Genomic DNA, 17538 nt, shown 5'->3' on the forward strand with positions numbered 1-17538 from the left:
GCAGCAGCTGCTCTACTCTGAGCCCCTCCCGGATGGCCGAACTTCTCACCCTATCTCTAAGGGAGAGGCCAGCCACCCTTCGGAGAAAGCTCATTTCTGCCGCTTGTATCCGCGATCTCGTTCTTTCGGTCCAGTTTCTAAATAAAGAGTAAATTGTTTGCTACTTTACAGTCTTTTGGATCAGCTATGACTCACGGACATCTGTGCTAAGCTGGGTTTAGCACCAACGAAAAACAACTTCCTGCCTCAATCACAACCTTGTTCAGCCCTAAGTTTAGGGTCCTTTACACCTGTGCTGTTTAGTCTGTTTACAATCAACTCTGATTTAGTTTCGCAATGGTGCGTTTGCAGATATGTGCATGGTAACTGCATTCAAGTGTGGACTTAAACAGTCACACAGAGACCCACTGAAGGACCAGTAACAAACCAATTCCAGAATGATTTGTTTATGGTGAGAAAGTGATCTGACCCAGGTACCAAGGGAGTTGCACATTTGAGCTAAACACTTTAAGCCAGATACGCTTTGCGTTCTGAGAGGCAGCAGAGTATGACAGATATACAGAGTATACAGACTGGCCATAAACACATGTTGAGAGTACACAACTAGCTGTGAAATGAATGTCAATTGTCCATGTTAGGCAACAGTCCAGAACACCACCTTCTTCCTGCAATTAATTTTGTTACTCTGAGGGACATGAGGTTTGTAGTCACGCGTTTTGGTTCGCTTTGAGTTATCTCTGTGTGAAAGGAAACCAAATCATGGGAAAAAGCTACAAGTTTACAAACTCCTCAACTGATTCAGCGTAAATGAACTACAGGTTAAACTCTGTGGTTCATCTTTGACACAAGTTGATGTTGTGTGCACAACCAACATGCCTGGTTCCAGCTATACTGAATGTAAACATTTCAGAATAATTCTCTTCTATTTGTTGTTTAACTTCAATAATTACAGTGTACCATTAGGTAACCATGCTCAAATCTCAGCAGTTATTTTTGTGAGGATGCTTGGACGCTTCAGGATTTACCAAGATCAAGATCACTTTTGCAAGAGTGGAAAAAAATCATCTCACTGCAGTGACAAGAATGAAAAAAATACACATTATTTAGAATTTCAAGTAAAACTTGAAGTTTATTTAATATGGAAAAAGGGAATTAACTCAAGTAAGAAAGTGTGTGTAGAAACTAGTTGTTGTAACTTAATAAATTATGGTCAAGACCACAATATTAATACCAGTTGTAGTAAACCAGTAAACCTTTTATTTATTTATTTTTACAATTAATTTATCAATATTTTGAACTTTTACTCTTCAAAGTAGAAAAAAGTAAACTGGTAATATAATAACACTACAACTTTTTCTCTTTCCCCCTCCATCCTTCATAAACATCCAATGACAGTCACAGGCTGAGGAGAACAATGTGCATGAATATGAGTGTGTATGCTGTCACCTTCAGCTGTGAAATGTGGTCAAACCTTACTTAGGGGCTGAAAAAATAAAGACAGAAAAAAGTGACAAAGCGAGAGAGAGAGAGAGAGAGAGAGAGAGAGGGGAAAATGCATGTTAAAGAGACCTCCACTTCTCCTGCGGGTTCACAGCATGCGCCTATGCATGTGTGTGTGTGTGTGTGTGTGTGTGTGCGCGTGCGCTAAATGAGTTTTGGGAGTTGTCGTCTCTTTACGAGGGCTGTAACTGGCCCGAGGACAGCTGTTATTACACTTCACAACAGGGAAATACTGTATGAGTGAGTGTGTGTGTGGCAGAGCAACAGTGCGTGTGTGTGTGTGTGTGTGTGAGAGAGAGAGAGAGAGAGAGAGAGAGAGAGAGAGAGAGAGAGGAGTTTTAGAGAAAGTCATGTAGAAACATTATCGGTCGTGTACTTTGTGCTTTTGATTAAAGATTTAAAGATGGGCTACATTTGGAAGCCATTTAGAGGAAAATATACATTCACCTTGATTCAACTACTCACCAGAGTCTAGTTATGCAAAACCTTATGTTTCTGTCATTGTGTGTATGTGTGATTATGTGTGTCTTGGAGCAAAGGAGTAGCTCCTGGGAGTGAGAGGCCAGTTACCTACATGGGAGTGTCATTTTAATAGACAAATGAGTGTGTGCATGTGTGTGGCCACTGTTAAATGACAAAGCCCTAAAAAGCAAGTGAGTCCAACCAGTTTCTGACTCATATTCAGGTTACAGAGCAGTGCCTCAGGCTTACTCAGGCTTCGGCACGTGCACGCACACACACACAGACAGATACACGCACACACTTAGACACCAGACACCATTGTTAAATGTGTTCCTTCTCGTGTGTCTTCTGTCTGCATTTATAGAGGTCAATGGACAAATAAATGGGCTGGTTTGAGACTTTGTGGTCAGACAGACTATTGGAAGCTTGCTGGTTGCATATACCTACACACACACACACACACACACACACACACACACATAACTACACAAAAAGATGACTGAACACCATGACCTGCAGTTCAATGGAAACTAGAGACTTTCCTTTAGAAAAAGGAAAGGCCTTGAATTTCAGAGCAGGGCCTATCCTTTAACACACTCACATAAATTCAACATTGAGATTGAAAAGCAAAATAAAAATAAGAATCCCATCAACTAAAAACAGCACAAAGCTGGAAGCCTGTTATCAAAATCTAACTATTGACATGTTAGCTATAAAGTCCCAAATTAAGAAAACAAAATCTCTTAAAGAAAGTTTATTATTAAAAAAAAGACAATTTACATTAAGAACTAGCAGGGCCAATCCACATAAAGTAACATTATTTTCTAAATATAGGGTCTGAGGAGAGGTATAAAGTATACTGCACAGCCCTGGAGACAAAACTGGAAATGCAGTATTGTGCCTATATAACTGAACCTGACTTCTCTTGACTACAACAGACTCATACTGAGAAAAGGACTTCCTGCACTGTTAGTAGATATACTTGTATCCTGTCAGTGTTGTACAGATATCACCACCACTTTTACTGCAACTGACAACAAACGCTGGCTTTTGCAAGCAGAAAATGTTCCCTGACCTTGACAGAAAGACTGACCATTGATTTGGGGACAGCGGTGCATGAATGACTCTCTGGCAGCCTTCAGGAAATTGTGACGTAAAAATAAAAGGCGATTTTTGAGTTAGTTTGAGAAAAAATTGAGCTACAAGCATTCTGCATGACCTTGAAAGCAGTCCAAAATTTTGACTATTTGTAAACAGTTCAAACTAATGCAAAAATAAATTGAATGACTGTCACTAAATAGGTCTACAGAAAGAAAAGCTGAGAAACTTTCAAGAAATTCTGAAAAGATTACAAAAAATACTGCCTCAAGAATATTGGCCATGAAGCTGACCCCATAACGTCCATTTCATGGTATGTATGTATGTGTGTGTGTGTATTTTGAGGGGATGTGGTTTATTGCTCTAGGGCATCACACCCTGTTTTATCAAGCATGGACTCACTCTAAGATGGACCCTTTAATGTCAAAGCCATGGGAGGAGACATGTAAGAGGGCATCAGTGAAGCATGCACGCCCATCCCCAAGGCCCAAGACCTAGACATGATGATACAAAGGCTACACAACAGCAGTGCATAATCTACTCTTCAGAGTAACATTGATTACTTCCATAACATTTACTTATGCACCACAGGAAGCCTATACTCTAACAACACTAGCCTGCATTCCTGTCACGTTCCTTCCCAGAAGAAATTAATTGAGGAATTTGATTCTAAATGTGAGCTTTGACTGAAAAATATTGGCACGACGGTGTCAATTTAAACTAAGACTGTAATACTCTACTGAGTCTTGCTGGTATATTTATTTTTATATGAACCCCTACAGGCGAACCAGAGGTCAATATTAAGCGCAGAACTGGATGTAGCTGTTAATGAATTACAAATTTACTCAAAGATATGTAAACAATTCCTTAACTTATAGCAAAATTCAGAGGTATATTGTTACAATATTGCTAAATAAGACATTATATAGCAATTGTGTAAGATTTCTATTAGTTTAAAAGGTTAAAAGTGAAGCTACATTGTTTTCATTTCATCCCCTTTTTCAGAGTGAATGAATAAATGTGTTTGTTTAAAAAAATTGATCTTCAAGAGAACCCTTTTGGGACTGAAGAGCATTTTTTTTTTAATTTTCAGGATATTACCATGCACCACAGTAAATTATTTCCATGAGAGCAGATCACCTGCTGTAGTCCAAGCAGTGGAGTTGGATCCTCTCAGACCACAAGATGAGAGACTCACTAGTGAAGCAGCTGAATGACATTGAGGATCTCTGCCACAGCAATCTGACCAGCATGCAATTACAGACACACTGGGAAACCATAGAGACCAGAGATGGATACAGTGGGCCAGAACTAGTAGGTATGTGCCTACTGAACTTTCAAAATAAAAGTCTACTTTTCAAGAAGAAAATTGCGGATGAATGAAAAAAATGCTAAAATGTTTGGCCAAATATATTTTGGCAGCCATTAATAACAATGAAGTCTATGTGTGAAAAACACTGATATTGTTAAGGAAGCACCAATTATGGAGAAAGATTTGCGTTCCAATTGGCACAAGAGTCTGTAATTGCTTATGATCATCCATGTGCAAGTGTTGCCCTACATCTTTTAAACTTTCCCACAATACTGTCCTTTTTCTGTTTCCTCTCCATCACACATATAAGCTTTCTTCCTTTTGTTTAATATACATGCACACACATTCACAGACTCGCTCCCTTTGTGGCACGTACACCACAATGTGTGCCAAGTAATTAATGCTGTTTGTGTTTGTTCTGTGAACAGTTTGGAAACTTGATAATGGAAAACAAGTGCAGACTGGCCACATTTCTCCTTATATATCCATCTATATCTTTCCATTCTTCCCGCCTCCTCTTGATCACATACACACAAACACACACACACACACACTATCACTTTCCTTCACCTCCTCCCTCCATGTCAGGGCCATCGCTCATGGCAGCCAGGCAGAAAATGCTGGTTCCTCTCTGGTTTGTCGCACAAGGAAACCATTGGTTGTTATACAAGGACCCAACAATCATTGCTCTGTTTGGTTGTTAACTTGCGTCTCAGCTGAACACACATGCACACACACACACAAACAAACTCGGTCAAACTCCTTTTTTGTGACGCAAACACACAGTGCAGTCTTTTTCTTGCTCATGTTAATGTAAGTAATCAAAGTGGACAAGGGGCTTTGTAATGCTGAGAGAGCAAGAGGAGAGGAGAGAGAGAGACAGCAAGAGAACAGAAGAGAGAGCAAGGGGTCATCTCCTTTTACTGTCCACTCCTCTCTGCCTCCTGTCCTGCCGAAAAGGAGGACGATGAGGATAGCGATGCAGACAGAAGAAATGTAGATGTGATGAAAGTGAGGATCAAACTGGTATCCCACTTTTCCAGCATTACAAGCCCAATATCTCCAAACTGGAATTAGGCAATCACAAAATGTTTGTTTCAGAATAAACAAATTCCCTGTTGATGCACAGTGTGTACCCTTTACTGATCATTTACACCATAAAATCCCAGAGATGGACTGTAATTTTCCCAAATCACTGCACAACATTACTGCAAAAAGCATCAACTAGCAGACGCCTGCAGTGCCGTCCTTTGATTTACGGTGGATCCACATCCACCAGTAAAACATACAGAATGTGCTTTTAAACACACACAAAAACACACATTTACAGGATAATTGGATGGGATACTGTTTTTGGCAGGTGAGCCGACTGATCTGGCTGTTTTGGATGTTTCCTCTTACCATCTCTGCTGCTTCAATAGAAAAAGAGGCAACCAGAAACTATGTGATTGTGTGCGTGAGGACTTGGGTATTATTATGCCATGCCCATAGGAGCAAAGATCCGTACAATCAGGCCCTAAAATGTGTGCATGTGTGCCTCCACATGTCTTTGTGAATGCATGTGTGTGTGTGTGTTTGATGTTAAGCCAAGGGTGTTGTGTAAAATTCACTCAAACAAACAACTTGAAGAGTGAAAAACAGCTTCCTTGGACCAAATGTGTAGCCACGGGCAATGTGGCTATGCGGAGTGCGTGCATGTGTGTCTATGTGTGTATATGTGTGTGTGTTGGCCTGAGGCAGCGTGCGTGTGTGTGGAGTGGATTGCTTCATGCCTGGACGAACATGAAAGGTAGAAAGAGAGCGAGAGAGCATGCCCACACACATACGCAGACTGCAAACAGGAAAAGCCTTTTGCCATAGTTATGGATGTATGAAAAAATACAGACAATTGAATGCACCCATCTCCTTTCAGTCCAAACCCAAAGGATGCAACTGCACAAACACACATGATTATGAATAGAGGGTTTTTTGGTATTTTCTAAGGCGAGGGAGGTGAAAGTAGAGGATTATTAGCATCTTATCCCTTTGGGTTTAGATTGTTGTTTTGTGGGGGATAAGAACAAAAAGAAATGTTTTCTTTTTTTAACGTAATTTAGTATTAGTTCATTTTAACTTATTTTTAGGCCAATGATGGGAATATCCTTTTTGACCTAATTCATGATGCTAACACTGTGGTACTGTTTGTCAATGAACAATAACGGCATATAAGATAAAATAAATAACAAGTAGATATTATTTTATACATGCAATCATAAGTCCCTGGAGTTGAAGAGGACGTATTTAGATTGATGTTTCTGTATGCAGAAAGCAGCAAACCCACACATGAAAAGAAAAAAAATGAAAATATCTGACTATTTGTGTAAAAAACAAACAAAAGATTTACTAATTCTGTCTATTTCTCATTGGCTTCAATTCAGTTCGATTCAGTTCAATTTATTTACATAGCTCCAAATCACAACAACAGTTGCCTCAAGGCACTTTATATTGTAAGGCAAAGACCTTGCAGTAATACAAATCTGATGTCATTATACTTTTTCGATTGTAAGCAGAGCTGTAATGGTAACAAGTATCAACTTTAAACTAAAAGTAGTCGTGGTTAGCCCTTCCAAAGCGCACCAATAGTTGGCGTGTATCTGCTCACACTGATCTTTAGAATATTAAATGGGCAAATCTGTCTGTAACAGCAGAAAGGCTGAATTGAGCACATTCCTCCATGCAGTCTGGGGCTGATTTCATTATAGATAAATCAGATTCATCTATTCAATCTCTCTTTCTTTCTATCTGTCAGTCCCTTTCCATTTCTCTCCCTTTCTTTCCCTCTATGTGTTTCTTTTCCCAATTTTAGCTCCCTCTGCCTCTCTTTTTAGAGCCTTCTCATTACTTTTTACTCTGTCTTTCTCAATTTCTGTCACTCCCTGTATCACTCTCGTTATCTGTGTAATATAATAAGTATGCACACAGATGAGGAGGAGGAAAGAGAGAAGAGACGAGAGTAAAAAGTAGTGGAGAGAAACGGGGAGGGTGTGTGTGTGTGTGGGGGGGGAATAAAAAAAAAGAAGTGCCGTGTTAAAAAGCTGAGTCCACCAGAGCAGTCACAACAAATTCATCTCTCCCGCTCTCTCCATTCTTTCTTTCTCTCTCTTGCGCTTTGATACAAGCTGGCCTCAGTAATACAATAAAGAAGTTGGCTCAGCTCTGTGCGTCTGCATGCATGACTGTGTGTGTGTGTGTGTGTGTGTGTGTGTGTGTGTGTGTGTGTGTGTGCGCGCGTGTAAGGTAGACGACACCTCTTACTCCCAACTCTCTGTCTCATCATTGCAGCTGTTCCACAGAGGTGTGTTTCAATATATCACCCTGACACGCACACATACACACACAGACACAGTCCCTGCTTAATAAGCGGTATTCAGAGCTCCTGGGTTTATACAAGCTGAAACTGCACTCCTGCACAAAACTGAAGCCTTTCTGACTTTCCTTCAGTACACATTCATTTCTCTCTTTATGCCGTTCCTTTTGCTTATTCATCCTTTCCTTTGTTTCCGTTTCTTTCTTCCATTTGCTTTTATTTCCCCTTTGGTTACTTTTTTTTTACTGAGATTTGTGGTTTTCTTCTTATTAATTTATTCTCTTTTTTTTAGAACTTCATTTCTTAACTTGAACCCTGACATTTCTTCAATGAGTCTTCATCTTTGAAGCAAACAGCCCATTAAATAACATGACACAAATAGATCTTAGCCTTTTGTACACATAAATGTACATCAATGACTCATTCAATGACCATCCCGTAACCAGAAAGAAAAGAAAACAAATCAAACATGCCTAAACATAATGAGTAAAGCCCATGTATGTAAATTTCCACAACTGCTTTTAAAACTACCATTTAAAAGCAATTCATTTGACCTAAACTATATAAACAATTTCTGTGCAATTTACTTCTTACTTGACTAAAAGAAAATGGATTGGCAGTCCCTTCTTATTCTTCTTCACCAAAAAAATGTATAAAATTACGTGTTGGTAACATTTGATGGTAATTTTGTTCATTTAACCTCACTATAAAAATCACACTGAATGTGAATATCTGTAAGCAGTCCAGTGACTTTCAAATATGGATGGAGAAATTAAAACAGAAAAGAGACAAGAAAAAGGAGCCAGAGAAGAAAAGTGGACACCTGGATGAGTCCTGAGGCTCTGCGGGAAGGAGGGGAGGAATCAAGAAGGAGGGAGGATGGGCAGAAGGGTGGGCAGTTTCTTTCAGCTGTTCCTTCTTAAGGGTGTGTACGTGCCGATGTGTGTGTGTCTGTGTGTGTCTATGGTCCATATGCACATTAGTGCTGGAGGAGTTGAACAGGGGGTCATACCAGATGGACACACACACAGATGACAGATTCCACCCACTAGCATCATGTAACCACAGTTCGGTCACTCTCCTGCATGCATGGAAATAATACATAATTCTCACTTTTAAAGTCGCATATGAGCAGAATGTGTTTTGGCAGAGGAAACTAAAGTAAGACTTTCCGTCAAATATAGCTACATTACTGTGATTTGTTGGTCTTTGTCCAAACTGTGCTTGTGACACATTTACTTCAAAAGTTCACTTAGACAATTTGTTGTTATCAACCTGTGCATCAAAGCAGCTGCTCTGTCTCTGGCTGCAGATGCGACACACCTGCTCTAACGTCGATGGCTTGGATGAGGCCAGAAATGCAACATTTAAGTTTTAACTCACACAACAGTGAAGATGTGTGTTTGGTGTTTTTTGTAATCTGGTTTCATTTTGAAGGGGAAAAAAAGCATTGGTGTAGGTCCACCTCTAAGTTTAAACATTAATTGTCCTCATTTGGTCCCAATTGTTGCTGATTAAAGAAAGTAAAGCTGAAACCTTAAAACTGGTACCACGTAGAGTTAGTTCTGCTGCTGGTCGGGTCTACACAGAACCATTTTTGTTAAGAGTTGATCCCACAAACCTCTCAGAGACAAATTACGTCTATTGACCCCGATCAACCTTTGCCTCTCCACACAGCCACAAAAACTCACAAACACAGACTCTCCCTCACTCTCTTTCTCTTTCACACACACACAAACACACTTCACTTAATATCCTGAGCGCTTCAGTCTCCACTCCATTCCTCATCCAGTGAACCAGCTCTTTGTGTGTGTGTTTGCTCCTCTCTTTCTTTGTGTTAGGGTGTAAGGTTAAATGATGGCCATTAAGATTCATCTCTGAGTTCACTACCAGCAAACCAAATACCCTCTGACACACACACAGACAAACATGCACACAAACACATAAGCAGATGAGGGTGGTCAGAGTGCACCAATTGTCTCTCCTCTTCTGTTTGTCTCTCGCCTGTCATTTAGGCCAATTGAAATCACTGAATGCATAATGAATTGCAGTAATTGTAGCACTAAAGCAGGGCTGGAAAATTTGTTCACTTTGTCACTTCTTCTTATTGGCTTTAAATTCTAAGTTTATAGAGTGATTTTGGGCCTGTGTAAATCACCATAAATCACTTTCTTGTACAGCTGACCGTTTCTCGGCAGATCTGTTGTGGCATGCTGTCGACACATTTCACAAGATTCACTCTGTTTGCTCTCCTGCTGCCTCCCAGGACAGATGAACGAAAAAGAGAAGGATGAGGACGAGAGGGTTACAGATCGAGGGGACAACGAGAGATGAATAAAGTGATGATTGAAGTCATTCCATCTTCACACCTACAGATTGGAAATCACCAGGCAATTTCCTACTTTCACTTTGTTTATCACACAAAAAGCGTGTGTGTGTGTATGTGTGTGTGTGTGTATGTGTGTGTGTGTGTGTATGTGTGTGTGTGTATGTGTGTGTGCACAAGCACCAGTATGTGTAAGCGTGTTATTCGCATCTCAGTTAATCCTTTTCTCCCTGACAAATTCACTGACTGACTAACAAGGAACTAACTGACAAACTGCCTCATTTTCTTCAATCTGAACTTTTGCACACACACTTAAACACAAACACACTGCGTGATGACTGAGTGGACCCTGTGTCAATCCCAGCATGCCTCTCTGCTCCGAGGCAGGAGATTCTGTCATCACCACAGTGACTGTCAGAATGCATCATCGGCGGCCTTGGCAACTAATTAAGACCTGCCTGTCAGGCCTGTGGTCCGTGTTTGTGTGTGTGTGTGTGTGTGTGTGTGTGTGTGTAAACATATACCAATGGACAAAAACATGAGTGTAATTAACTACCTGTCATAAACACACACGAGCGCACACACGCTTTATAGCCAGAGCTACTATATCTGCCAGCAGGCATCAACGTACACAGTGTGTTACTCACCAAGACTCACCAGTCATTAGTCATAGAAAAAACACAAACTAAAATTCCAACAGAGACTTACTCATGCATGAAATTCAATGGTTTTATGCATTTTTTTTTATCATAGCCTCCTATTTTCCAATGAGGTCCCTACAGATGCATGAAAATTCATCAGAATGCATTGTAGCAAATACTAGCAGTGAAGGAAATATGAATTCAAATCCAGAATCAAGTTGTTGAAACACTAAAACTTGTACTTAAAAGTTTATTTACAATATTAAGGGCGAATGAATGAAAAAAAAACAGAACAAAATCCCTGTGTGTGTCAAAGCATGCAGTATTCTTACTTTGATGCCTTAATATGTACAGCCACAGTCACAAAGGTTGCTGGCTGTCATCAAGTTATATCAGTCACATAGAGGGTGCTGCACCAAAAACCTCCTTGAAGCTGCTTTGATCAGCAGAAGAGTGGCACAGTCACCCATAATTTGCATTGAAGAAATGAGCATGGAGGATAAATCATGTTGGTTGTAGCAACTATTTACTTTGTAGGCAACCATTTTTGATTTGCTTTGCACTTTTTCAAGTATCACTATCACTTGGCAAGGATTGTGTGAGTGTTTTCATACAAGTTGACATATTCCAGTGCAAACTCTGGGCAACATCAGTGACCAAATAGCATCTATGGAGGCAATGGAGGTTTTTGGTTCAGAACTGTATACCCCATTGCAAACAATTTCACATGATGGCTGCTAGCAACCACTAAGGAAGTGCATGTGTTTCCTTAGTGATTGACTGCCAGGATCTCTAGGCCTGGGTGACTGAAGTCTAAGAAGTATTTCAACATTGTAGTTGGTCAAGATTTTTTTTAATTTTATTTTATTTTTAGGATTTTTTTAAAAATAGTTTTTAACATCTTCAGATAAATCCAGTGAAATGTAATTAACCAGGAGTTGCATGAAATGAAAACACTCATTTTAAAATGATGGGCAGAGTACTTTTTGTCCTTGATCTCTCTTTACTCTCTTAAAAGTGACTAATACTTTACAGTCCCATTAGCTAAACAACATTGAAATCATGTTTCAGGCAATTGTTCACCCCTTACACACAGTAATAGCAGTGAGTGCTGAATTCATCCTCACCACATTAAGCAGTGATGCAAGTTCACTGACTGAAAACTGTGTGTGTGTGTGTGTGTGTGTGTGTGTACAGTCAGTAATGAGGTGTGACTAGTGTGTGTCAGTGAAAGTTGACTGATCAGCGTAATGAGCAACAGAACATAGAGGGAAAAAGATGGCAGACAGGACGAGGAGAAAGTCATGAGATGCAACAAAAATGAGTAGGAGGATATATTAATTTCTTTTTCATATTGACTGATTACACATCTAAAGGCTGTCGGTGTCTCTGCAAGTTGTTTTTGATACTGCTGGAAACGTGACAGGACAGACCAAAAATATAAAAGCACTTAAGGGAGAGGCCTTTTTTTTCTGGCTTAAAAGGAAAAGATGTCAATTTAAATTCAGGTTGAAGTTACACTGTATGTTTTCTCCTTAATTTCTAGCCGTTTCAGGTATAATTGAATAATGTATTAAATCTTTGAACAACTGCACAATATATGAGTCAAAACAATTATTTTTATTGGTATAAACTCGAATGCTGGGCAATTCTACAAATGCACTGTAGCTGTATGTACACTTGCTTCAGTAAGATGACTTTTAATAGAAAAACTGACATTTGGTAGGTGTTGCACTGTCTGAGTCACACTGTATTTGCTTACCAGGTGAACTTCATTAAATTAAAATGGGTTTCTCCACTCAGACAAGTGCTTACATAAAGTTAATTGTTACTTGTTTACATAAATGACAAATTACTTGTTGACTTTGAGAAAATATGACCCATTTAGAGAGAAGATTAAAACAGATAATGGGTCACTGCTAAAAAATCTAATCTGACGCTTGATCAAAACATTAATAATATAACCTGTAAATCATGCATCACAAATATCGACCAACAAACCTTGGAACAGAATTTTTTACATAGATATTTTTACAAGTAATGGATGTCCAGTTGCTTAAATAGATGCAAATAATCTAATCTTTACTTAGAGGACTTTAAACACACACAATGTGCAGTTCCCCAGATCTCTCTCTAGCAGTTATAAAACATCATTTTTGCACTTGATTTTAATCTGTGAATTGGACTAACGGATCCCAGGTCTGCAGGTGTGACAGAGGCTGTTTTTACCTGTGTATATTTGTGCTTCAAGCTGACTAACCAGAAGTTGGTCATCAGTCAAGCTCTAGATTTATTTATAAATGCATTGCAAGTAATACTGAATGTTCCATTTACAGGCTGTTTCAGCTGTTGACATTTGTAAAAGGGTGCAGAACAAAACAGGACAAGGCCACCATGTCCTGCTTTAAAGACATATTTTCTTTTTAGGATACATTATCGTGCATCTCTATGTGCGTCATTTACATTTAGCACTTCCCACTTGTTCCACTAAATCCTAAATCCAGACATCTAAATCCACGTTTAAACACAGTCTTAGACTACTTTATCTAGTCTGCCTTCCTCTCTATCGGCCTGGTTAAATCGAAACAGCTACAGCCAAAACCAGGCCTCCTGAAAGATAAACAGGCTGATTTCAGAGCAGAAACCTACCAATCACAGTATTGCACAGTAATCCAACCAGTTAGAAAAGTAAATACACACAGATAGACAAAGACACACATGAAAGAGGAACAAAGGCCAACTCTCAAGGCTCTGCCTCCATCTGTGAGAAAATGGGTTAACAACTTGTAGTTGTCCACTTTGTGCTGGTCAAAGAGAAGCCTAACTCCTGCAGTAAATGAGAAAGCAGGTCAGTGCATTCTGTTCCCTTTTCCAAAGATGCAGTGAGTATTGAACCCAAACAGGTCGCAGACAGAAGTTGCATTGCAGAACAAGCCCGGACAAAGAAAATCCTACATACAGAATTGCATCTTATCAAACCAGCATAACTTTCTCTCTCTTCGCTGGTCTCTCTCTCCTGTTATCAGCAGATACGGAGGAGGTATGAAAGAGTGCAGCTGCAAGTGTTTGTTGTGTCAGTCTGCTCTGGTCTGCTCCGCTCGTGTGTAGTTGCTTATCATACTTCAAACAGCTTTTGCTCCTTCTCCCACACACTTTTCTCCGGCCACTCTCTTCTGTATCATGTACTCCCATTTCTTTCTTTTCCATTTCATGAAGGATTATAACCCAAGTCTGTGTCACAGGTCGGGGCCTGTAACGTGTATCTAAACAGCTTTTATCATCATTATAATCTGTCACACCAATCTGCTCTTTTCTTTTCTCTTTTTGCCAAATTGAAAAACAGATCTCTGTATATCTGCAAGGTATACCGGTCCTTAAGCATCTGTTATTTCCCAGCAAACTGTAAAATGGTAACAAATTGGAACTTTGCAAACGTTAACAGCCATGGAAAAAACAGACCGGCAGCAATGCAGCCATGGTTTATAGTGGTGACATTCAGGAGGGACCTCATCATGGTATTCAATTTGTATTTACAGGTCTCGTGATTTTAAGGCGATCCAATTCAGTGCATGAAAACTCAAAATGAAGTACCACAGTTCACGGTTAGATCTTTTAATGAATTAATTTCATTCTTTCATTTTATCTCTTACACTCGTGGACGATGTCTAACAATACAAGCCAGCAGATTTTCAGGGCTCCAAATAATGAGAGCTTTCTAAAATAAAGGAAAATGGTATTATATTTTCAAGATATGTTAAGCTGCATCGTTTCACTGAATTAATACAATCTGGTATCACAGCAGCCAAGAAAAATGATTTACAGTTCTCGGAGGAGAGCACTTGTCATAACAGCCACAGTTAACGAAAGACAAAACATAGCCTACTGTTGAGCCCACTCTTTGTTCACAGTGTCATTTAGAAAGAGCTTCTAATTTGTTCTCACATGTAGGTGGAGTTTCTGCACTGTTCTGTGGTGCGTTGGTTGCAGGCAACATCAGACTGTTTTTCAGATTTTACTCTGAGAAAAACGGGCAATATGATTAATGTGAGTCATAATCTCGGGAATGCATGGAGAAGATGAGTACTGTGCGGTACACTTTACATGCTGAATACCCATCTCTGGTGTAAAATCATCCCACAAATATGAAAAACAGGCCAAATATTTTGTGAAGGATATGCTTAACCTCTTCATATATAGATATGAGCGTATAGCCATGATTATGAAGCATTAAAACCTCGATGGATCAAATTAGAAATATTTGATTTTATACACATTTTTTAAATGAGCATAACATAATTACTTAAAATATGCCTCTGGGATTTAAACTCAAATTACAAGTTGTGTGTGTGCGTGTTGCCGCACAACATGAGTCTATGCCTGACTCACTAAGGTTTATGGGTTTAAGATATATAATGTAACATTTTAATTAAACTATTGCAGATATGCAGTCCATACTAAATCGAATTCAATAAACGTTCTATATCTTTGTGTTAAATCAAGCAATCGTATTGCGATTCATACTGCACTTCACGTGTGCTTTTGTGTTCAAACACTAAAAACAGAAGGCATCAAAAGATCTAAAAAAAAATCTCTTACAATCTGCAACAATTTAGTAACTTACAGTCAGTAACTTTTTTAAAAAGCAAAACATGACTGTGCTTTGTCTATTTGAACTTCAGTTGAGCTTAAATGGAATCCGGCATCTTTGAAGTGCAAGAACACAACAAAGAACAAAAAGACATGTAGACTTTACTGATTATATAAGAGCTGCTGATACAACTACAGCTCTCCAACAACTGTACAGTATCACATAAGATGGCAATTTAATATACTAAATATTCAGCCTATCTATATCCGTGAGTTAAGTCATGAACATATTCATGCAAAGAACGTAAAATCGTCCACTGATATTACAAATGCACGTATAACCTAGAAACCCTCAAGAAAATCTCAAGTATTCATAAATTCATAAAAAAGAGACTTTTGTAATGAAAATTGGTCTGACATTTAAGCATTTCTTTGTGGTGGAGAACAAGAGAATTAAATTGGATCTGTTATGTGTGAAAACAACGTCCCACTGGACAAATACTGTAAAGCAGGTTCCAGTCTGATATTAGCAATAAAAGACAGATCCTTTAAGAGCAGATTATTTCGTTATAAGCCTACATAAAGTGAAATCCGTGCCATGACCCGCTTTATTAAGTCCACACATCGATAAGCTTTAACGTCAACAGCTCAACGACACTGTTTAGGATTAAATAATCATGTTAAGTTTACATACGCAGCCAGAAGTGTATTTACTATGACCTGCAGTCATGCTCCTTCTGTTTCATTCCCTCTCACATTTCTGCTGCTACGATTAAAGTCGCTCTCCCCTCTTTTCGTTTCTCTTGCTCTCTCTGGACCACTAACCTTGATTCACTGCTTTACTCGACTCTGCCTCAGGCTAGGACATATACACATACACACACTGAACATAGAGACATGTACAGACAGGCAGATTTACAAGCATTCATACAGCCGTATAGACTAAATGGGAGATATACACATGTACTTGACCATGGTAAAGTAGAAGCGGTTAGTTTGGGGCCAGCGTGAGGGGAAAGTGCGGCTAACCGAAACCACATGTGGCTGACTCGCTCTCTCGCTGCGTCCAGAGGTATGTGAGGCTTTGGAGCGTGTGTGTGTGTGCATGTAACTGTGTGACGGTGTGTGATAGAGAGCAAACATTAGAAGAAGAGGCACAGAGGCAGAGTGAGCTCATTTCTTGACTTTAACCTTTATTTGTCCAGGGAACAGCTGCATTTAGCAGACATGTACTTCTGTAGTAAGACTACATTCACACAGCAGCACACGGAGGAGTTGTCCCACTTTAAGTATGCTTTTTACTCTTGACCCCTGCAGCAGTGCCACAATCAGTGAGGTTAAGCTCTTTGTTCAAAGGCAAACCTGCCACAGTTCCTGCACAGTCACATCCTAAACCTGAAAAAATCCAGTTTGAAAGAACTCTCCCCAAAATACTCTTTTAAAATGTTTTTTTTTCTCTGACAACCACAAAGAAGGACTGACCCTCTTCTGCTTCAGCTGATTAGATTTCAGCCAGTTACACAGATTCTCCATAAAGAATGTCTGTTTGTTTCAGATCAGCCTCCTAGCCAATGAAACTGCTTAAAAATGACTGCAAATGTATAATCACTGCATTTTGAGCAAGAGTTTGTATGTCACACTTTGTAGAGAAGTATGCAAAAAGAAAGTAGCAACACGAGTGTTTTTTTGGCCAACAATCAAATATGCACAAACTCAATCAGCTCCACAAAAATGATTAATTTGGTTGACTTTGTCCCTTGCATGAACTTGAATGAAGTTGAACAGGAAGAAAACAAATCCACAAAGACTACATGGAATCTCAGGGAAAACATGTTAAAAATAAACGAGGGTGTCAAGTACTGTATCCAACTGATGAATCCTGAGCACACAACGTAAAGAAAGTCATGAGTTTTTTTATTCAACAAATCCATGTAAACCGCAAAACATCAGCATACACAAATGATCGTGCACAGACAGCTGTAGTTCTGTATCAAACCTGCACTTAGCTTCACTTTGTAGTGAGGAACTAACCCTACAAGACAAAGCAGTGCTGTGTGTTAACATACAATTGTGTGCATGTGCGCATGTGTGTGTGTGTCTGCGTCCCTGAGGTTGAGTGTAAGAGACAGTTTATGTCATGGGGAGGTAGCTCTGTATCTGCTAACCGTTACTCCAACAAGACAGCTCGCTTAACTCACACACACACACACACACACACACACACACACACACACACACACACACACACACACACACACACACACAC

General features: G+C 39.4%; 1 protein-coding gene across 1 annotated transcript in view; it reads right to left on the reverse strand.

The window, feature by feature from the left end:
* ptprk (protein tyrosine phosphatase receptor type K) overlaps positions 1-17538 on the reverse strand; it is a 106512-nt gene that overhangs the window by 76132 nt on the left and 12842 nt on the right. The window lies entirely within an intron of this gene.

Source organism: Pundamilia nyererei, unplaced genomic scaffold (assembly GCF_000239375.1).
Source record: "Pundamilia nyererei isolate P.nyererei 1_Seehausen unplaced genomic scaffold, PunNye1.0 scaffold00041, whole genome shotgun sequence".
Lineage (NCBI taxonomy): Eukaryota > Metazoa > Chordata > Actinopteri > Cichliformes > Cichlidae > Pundamilia > Pundamilia nyererei.